The sequence below is a fragment of the Stomoxys calcitrans genome, chromosome 4, assembly GCF_963082655.1.
Source record: "Stomoxys calcitrans chromosome 4, idStoCalc2.1, whole genome shotgun sequence".
NCBI classification, from domain to species: domain Eukaryota; kingdom Metazoa; phylum Arthropoda; class Insecta; order Diptera; family Muscidae; genus Stomoxys; species Stomoxys calcitrans.
Window position 1 is genome coordinate 159,906,773 of NC_081555.1, and position 8,175 is coordinate 159,914,947.

The 8,175-nt window shown below is 38.8% G+C and overlaps 1 protein-coding gene across 1 annotated transcript in view; it reads right to left on the reverse strand.

Annotated features, from left to right (window-relative positions):
• Positions 1–8,175, reverse strand: part of LOC106092915 (uncharacterized) — a 134,293-nt gene that overhangs the window by 125,491 nt on the left and 627 nt on the right. The gene's annotated exons all lie outside the window — the stretch shown is intronic.

An 8,175-nucleotide genomic window follows, 5' to 3' on the forward strand; every position in this document is an offset into this window, starting at 1 on the left:
GGGCTCCAGATGTCGAATCATGAGATCGGTCAATATGTGAGCTAAATTAGGTTATATTGTAGATCGATTTATACCATACTTGGCACGATTGTTGGAAGTCGTAAAGGAACTCTATGTGTAAAATTTCAAGAAGTCAGGTGGAAGGACCTGAGTTATTATAACCAAATATGAACCTATATGGCCCATTTGCTATCCCCAACGACCTACATCAATAAGAATTTTCTGTGCAAAATTTTGTTCAGCTAGCGTTCGTCGGCTATCGTGATCTTCACAAATTAATTGAATTATTTTATTTTGAAGTAATCAAATCGGAGATCTCCGTAGCGCTGAAGTTAAAATGTCCGCCTATGACACTGAACGGCTGGGTTCAAATCCTGGCTGGACCATCAGAAAAATTTTCAGCGGTGATTTTCCCCTCCTAATACTGGCAATATTCGTGAGGTACTATGTCATGTAAAAACTTTTCTCCATAGAGGTGTTGCACTGCGGCATGCCGTTCGGATTCGTCTATAAAAAGGAGGCCCCTTATCATTGAGCTTAAGCTTAAATCGGACTGCACTCATTGATATGTGAGAAGTTTGCCCCTGTTCCTTAGTGGAATGTTTGCAGGCCGCATTTGCTTTGGTTGAGGCTTCTAAGGTCTCAAGAAGCGATATTGGGGTATAGATTTTTAAGAGGCTTTGGGCATTTGCCTCTTCAGCTAAATCGGATCATAGTTTTGGCTTCTAGGCGCTCGGGAATTCAAACACTTTTATCGGTTTATATGGGCACTATATCTCTTTATAGACCGGTTTATATTGGGTTGCCCAAAAAGTAATTGCGGTTTTTTCATATAGTCGGCGTTGACAAATTTTTTCACAGCTTGTGACTCTGTAATTGCATTCTTTCTTCTGTCAGTTATCAGCTGTTACTTTTAGCTTGCTTTAGAAAAAAAGTGTAAAAAAAGTATATTTGATTAAAGTTCATTCCAAGTTTTATTAAAAATGCATTTACTTTCCCAACCCAACCCAATATCATACTTGGCACGGATGCTGGAAGTCATATTTTGAACAAATCCGTCGAAAAAAGAGGGCTCAATAAGCCAAAACAGGTGATCGCTATCTGTGGGAGCCATATCTAACCCTTAACCGATATGGCAGCTTTGCGCGTTCGACCGCTATCGTGACTTCAACCGACGGACTTGGCTATATCTCACTCTGAATGTTGAGACGATCAAGAATATTTATACTATATATGGCGTCGCAGATCAATATTTCGAGGTGTTACCAACGAAATGATTACATTAACAATTAAAAAGGGGTTAAGTTCGGCCGGGCCGAACTTTGGATACCCATCATCTCGGGTATATAAGTAAACCTCATTTCGTCAAAATCCGGTGAAAAATGCATACCTTATGCCTCATAGCAGCTATATCGAAATATGTTCCGATTTGGACCAAATACTAATCAATGCCAGTCATTGTTCAATTATGTATAACAAAATATTGGTCTTTTCAGCAGCTATATCTAACAATAAACCTATCTGTACCATATACGACATGGATGTCGAGAAGTCTAACATAAATCACTGTGTCAAATTTCAGTGAAATCGACAATAAATGCGCCTTTTATGGGACCAAACACTTAAATCGAGAGATCGGTCTATATGGCAGCTATATTCAAATCTGGATAGATCCTGACCAAACTAAAGAAGTATATAGAAGGGCCTAACGCAACTCACAATCCCAAGTTTCAGCGACATCAGACAATAAATGCGCCTTTTATGCGCCCAAAACCTTAAATCGAGAGATCGGTCTATATGGCAGCTATATTCAAATCTGGATCGATCCTGACCAAATTAAAGAAGTATATCGAGGGGCTTAACTTTACTCACTGTCCCAATTTTTGGCAAAATCGGACAATAAATGCGCTTTTGATGGGCCTAAAACCTTAAATCGAGAGATCGGTCTATATGGCAGCTATATCCAAATTTGAACCGATCTGAGCCATATTGCAGAAATATGTCGAGGGGCTTAACTTAACTAACTGTATCAAATTTCGGCGACATCGGAGAATAAATGCGCCTTTTAGGGGACCAAAACCTTAAATCGAGAGATCGCTCTATATGGCAGCTATATCCAAATCTAGACCGATCTGAACTTAATTGACGAGGTATGTCGAAGGGCCTAACACAAGTCACTCTCCCAAATTTCAACAAAATCGGATAATAAATGTGGCTTTTATTGACTTAAGACCCTAAATCGGCGGATCGGTCTATATGGCAGCTATATCCAAATCTGGACCGATCTGTGCCGAATAAAAGAAGGATGTCGAAGGGCCTAACACAACTCACTATCCCAAATTTCGGCGACATCGGACGATAAATGAGCCTTTTATGAGCCCAATAACCTTAAATCGAGAGATCGGTCAATGTGGCAGCTATATCCAAATCTGGAGCGATCTGTGTCGAATTGAAGAAGGATGTCAAAGGGCCTTACACAACTCAGTGTCCCGAATTTCGGCAACATCGGACAATAAATGCGCCTTTTATGGGCACAAGACCTTAAATCGAAAGATCGTTCTATATGGCAGCTATATATAAATCTGAACCGATGTGAGCCAAAATGCAGTAATATGTCGAGGGGTTCAACACAAGTCACTGTTTCAAATTTCAGCAAAATCGGATAATAAATGTGGCTTTTATGGGCCTAAGATTCTAAATCGGCGGATCGGTCTCAAGGCAGCTATATCCAAATCTAGACCCATTTGGGCCAAATTGAAGAACGATATTCAAGAGCGGAACACAACTCACTGTCCCAAATTTCAGCAAAATCGAATAATAAATGTGCAATTTAGGGTCTTAGGCCCATAAAGACCCTAAATCGCCGGATCGGTCCATATGGGGGCTTTATGAAGATATAGTCCGTTATAGCTCATCTTCGATCTTAACCTGCTTATGGACATTAAGAGAATCTGTCCAAAGTTTCAGCTCAATATCTCTATTTTTAAAGACTGTAGCGTAATTTCAACAGACAGACGGACGGACATGGCTAGATCGTCGGAATTGGATGTTTCGATGTTTTGCAAACGGAATGACAAAATGAATATACCCCCATCCTTCGGTGGTGGGTATAAAAAACTACCGTCCTATAGTAATGGATAAAGGGTGTGTATACTCTATTCCATTATCTAATTTAACACTCGTACGCCAATATGGTAGAAACTTTTATTATGCCCTACAACATTGCTGTGGTACAAGAATTTCTTTGGCAAAAATGCAAAATGCAAATTTTTTCCATGAACATTCCACTAAGGAACAGGGGCAAACTTCTCACATATTGAAAGACCAATATTTTGTTATACACAATTGAACAATGTCTGTACCCATTAGTATTTGGTCCAAATCGGAATATATTTCAATTCAGCTATGGGGCATATTTATGCATTTTTCAATGGATTTTGACGAAAAATGGTTTGCACATATACCCGAGGTGATGGGTATCCAAACGCCTTTGTACTTGTTTTCATTAAAATATTTTTTTACTTTTGCTTTTTTTACCATCCACCCTATTATTTACATATATTCGCACATAATCGAAATTTCAATTTCCCAACGCATTTTCCACCATGTTTGTTTGTATTACTCATTGAGGTAAAGTAAAAAAAAGGTAGCAAATGAAACATTTCCACCTCATCGCGTCATAACAACAACACCAATCCGAAGTGCTATTGACTGCAAAGGTTATTAAATGTGAGACTGGATAAACGAAATGTGTGAGGTGTGAATGCGTTTGGGGATAGGTGAGTAGTAAGTAGGTGCGAGCAAAAGATGCTTTAGGAATATATTTCTGTATATATTATTGCCTTTTGTTAATGCCTTGGTTGCTGTGGAAATCTCTTTTATGATGGATATTCTTCAGATGTCATCATTATTATTATGACGAAAAGTTTGTTGATCCTTAAAGCTTGGACGTACATAAATTTCTTGTCATTAAATCAAATTCCAGTTAAAATTTGATATGACAGCTGATGAAGTCGTCATGCCACTTACTCACATGGTTACCATTAAGCAGTTGTCGCTTTCGCCAAGCATAACAAACCCATATGAGCTTTGCCTCTAATTTATTACACCGAGTATATTTTCATCGAATTTCCAGATTGGTAAAACGACATCGACGTCCACTTGTGCTGATAGATGTTTTCTATGTGCGTCAATGTGAGTATCTCTCTTCACCAGACACTGGTTGTCTTCGAACATTGACTGATGTACCATTTTCAATTTCTCTACCTTAAACAGATTGGGATATACAAAAATTGCCTCTACCCTTCCCAAATTCTGCCATTGTTACAGATTTGTTCACATTCTACTCATTTCGGTTTTAAATTGCTCCTTTGTTGAGAGCCAATATAATTCAATGCTAAGCTCCTCCCTCCTCCTTTGTTAATGTGATCTCTGACATTCAATTATATTGTCAACGATGTCGAAGCAAAGGCAATTACTCTGTAGAGTTTGTGCAAATACCACAATTTGAAATGTGACAAAGGAATTCACAGTGTCCATTCTTTACTCTTTGGAAAAGATTGCTATGCATGATTGCATTTTGCGGATTGTGTTTTTTTTTTTGTTGTTCACAATCGAATATTTAAGAAAATGCATAAATTCATATGTTCTGGATTTTAATAATACCTTGTGGGAGATGTGGTATTTCAGAGAGTAGATTGATGGCACAAATGAATGACCATTAACAACAAATTCATCATCATACGCAACAAATTTTAAGTAAATGGGTACTATGTTTGGGTACTAGGGTAACCACTACCCAGTGTGCACAAATTAACTCAGTTTATGTTAAAAGAAAAAAAAAATCGTGTAATGATTGAGGCATGCAACATAAGGTCTCAAGAAGTTATTTTTTGGTCCTCGGGGGATGTCCTACCCCCAAAAAGCTTCCCTCAAAGGAATGTTTGCAATATAGGTATAGGACAATACAACAACAAATTTTACCCATGAACATTCCACTAAGGAACAGGAGCAAACTTCTCACATATCAATCAACCCATGAACATTCCACTAAGGAATAGGGGCCAACTTCTCACATATCAATGAGTGCAGTCCGAATCAATATTTAAGCTCAATGACAAGGGGCCTCCTTTTTATAGCCGAGTCCGAACGACGTGCCGCAGTGCGACACCTCATTGGAGAGAAGTTTTACATGGCATAGTACCTCACAAATGTTGCCAGCATTAGAAGGGGGAAAACCACAGCCGAAAATTTCTCTGATGGTCTCGCCAGGATTGGATGCCAGGCGCTCAACGTCTTAGAAGGACATGCTAACCCCTGCGCTGCAGTGTTATAGGACAATGTGGATATCAAATAACAGGTATTTGCAAGAAAAATACAAATCTGGTACAAAAAGTTTGATCCAAAACGGGCATGTATGTATTGGGTTGCCCAAAAAGTAATTGCGGATTTTTCATATAGTCGGCGTTGACAAATTTTTTCACAGCTTGTGACTCTGTAATTGCATTCTTTCTTCTGTCAGTTATCAGATGTTACTTTTAGCTTGCTTTAGAAAAAAAGTGTAAAAAAGGTATATTTGATTCAAGTTCATTTTAAGTTTTATTAAAAATGCATTTACTTTATTTTAAAAAATCCGCAATTACTTTTTGGGCAGCCCAATATATGCAACGCAATAAAAAGGATCTTATATGAAAGAATTTGAGAGCAAATTGAGAAACTGGAAGAAAAGTTTGGTATAAAAAAGTAAGGGCGGGCTAAAGTCGGGCGAAGCCGATCTTTTGATACCCTACAACACATTGGGTATGCAGGCTAAATTCTCGCAATAAAAATTTACATAAAATTTAAGTATAAAATTTCAACCAAAATCCGTACATATTGTAGGAGTCATAGACGAAATCGTTGTGCACAATTTTAAGAAAATCGGTTGGTAAATGCGTTAGCAAAGACCCTGACATTGGAGCTGTATCTAAATCTACACAGATTTTGATGAAATTTAATAAAAGGAGTAAAAATGTGTTAAGTTCGGCCGGGTCGAACTTTGGATACCCACCTCCTCGGCTGTATAAGTAAACCACCTTTTGTCATAATCTGGATACCCACCACCTCGGCTGTATAAGAAAACCACCTTTTGTCATAATCCAGTGAAAAAACCATAATTTATGTCCCCAAATTTGACACGGATATTGAGAGGTCTAATCAGTACATGCCATATTTCAATTTTGTACAACAAAATTTTGGTCCTTGTATCCATATCCAAAGATAGACCGATTTGAACCACAAACGTCACGGATGTCGAAAAGCCTAACATAAATCACTGTGTCAAATTTTAGCGAAATCGGACTATAAATGTACCTTTTTGGGGGCCATGACTTAAAATCGAGAGATCGGTCTATATGGCAGCTATATTGAAATCTGAACCGATCTAAATCAAACTGAAGGGGGATGTCGAAGGGCCTAACACAACTCACTGTACCTAATTTTGGCAAAATCGGACTATAAATGCACCTTTTATGGGCCAAAAACCTTAAATCGAGAAATCGGTCTATACAACAGCCAAATTGAGGAAGGATATTGAAGGGCCTAACATAACTCACTATCCCAAATTTCGGCGAATTCTAACAAAAAAATTCACCTAATATGGGGCCAAGTCCTTAAATCGAGAGATCGGTCTATATGGCAGCTATATCCAAATCTGGACCGATCTAGGCCAAATTGGAGAGGGATGTCTAAGGGCTTTACATAGCTCACGGTCCCAAATTTCGGCGAGATCAGATAATTAATGCGCCTTTTATGGGCCCAAAACCCTAAATAGAGAGATCGGTCTATATGGCAGCTATATCCAAATCTAAAAGACCGATCTGGGCCATATTGAAGAAGGATATCGACTAGCCTTATACAAATCACTGTACATCGAGAGATCTTCTATATCGCAGCTATATCCAAATCTGAACCGATATGTGAAATATTCCAGGAAGATGTCGAGGGGCCTAACACAACTCACTGTACCTAATTTTGGCAAAATCGGACTATAAATGCACCTTTTATGGGCCAAAACCCTTAAATCGAGAAATCGGTCTATACAACAACCAAATTGAAGAAGGATTCCGAAGGGCCTAACATAACTCACTGTCACAAATTTCGGCGAATTCGAACAAAAAAAAAAACACCTTATATGGGGCCAAGTCCTTAAATCAAGAGATCGGTCTATATGGCGGCTATATCCAAATCTAGTCCGATCTGGGCCAAATTGAAGAGAGATATCGACTGGCCTAATACATAAATCATTGTCCCACACTTTGGCAAAATCGGATAATAAATGGTCGGTCCAGATTTGAAAATAGCTGCCATATAGACCGATCTCACGATTTAAGGTATTAGGCCCATAACAGATGCATTTATTGTCCGATGTGAGTTGTGAGTGAGTTGAGTTTTGAGTTGGCTCAGATCGGTCCAGATTTGAATATAGCTGCCATATAGACCAATCTCTCCATTTAAGGTCTTGGACCCATAAAAGGCCCATTTTTTGTCCGATGTCGCCCTTTTATGGGCCTTAGACCTGAAATCGAGAGATCGGTCTATAACCAAATCTAGACCGTCCTGGGCCAATTTGAAGAAGGATGTCAACTGGCCTAACACAACTCACTGTCACAAATTTTGGCAAAATCGGATAATAAATGCGAGCGGTACCCTCCTAAATATACGTCAAATGGGTTATTTGACCCATTATGACAATATGGGACTCAAATAAAAGGTATTTGAGAATAGAAAACGAATTTGATATCCAATTTTGGAGCCAAGTGTTTTGGGGTACGCCCTAAAGCATCCCCCGAACTGAACTTCATTTCCGTAGGGAACAAAGAACGAATTAGATATCTATTGTCAGCCCCAAAACACCCTCCAAACGGTTCATATTTATCAGTCATGGCAATATGGGGCTTAAATTAAAAGGATTTGGAAATGCAGCACGAATTTGACATCCATATATGAGTCGAAGTGTCCGAGATGCCATCCCTCCCATAATGAGAACATTACCCTAAGGAAGAACATGACCACCAAGAACCACCACGAGAAGGGGCAAATTCTCACATATCAATGAGTGCCTTCTGATTCAAATTTTAACTCAATGATAAGTGACCTTTTTTAAAGCCGAGTCTGAAAGGCGTCCCACAGTGCGAC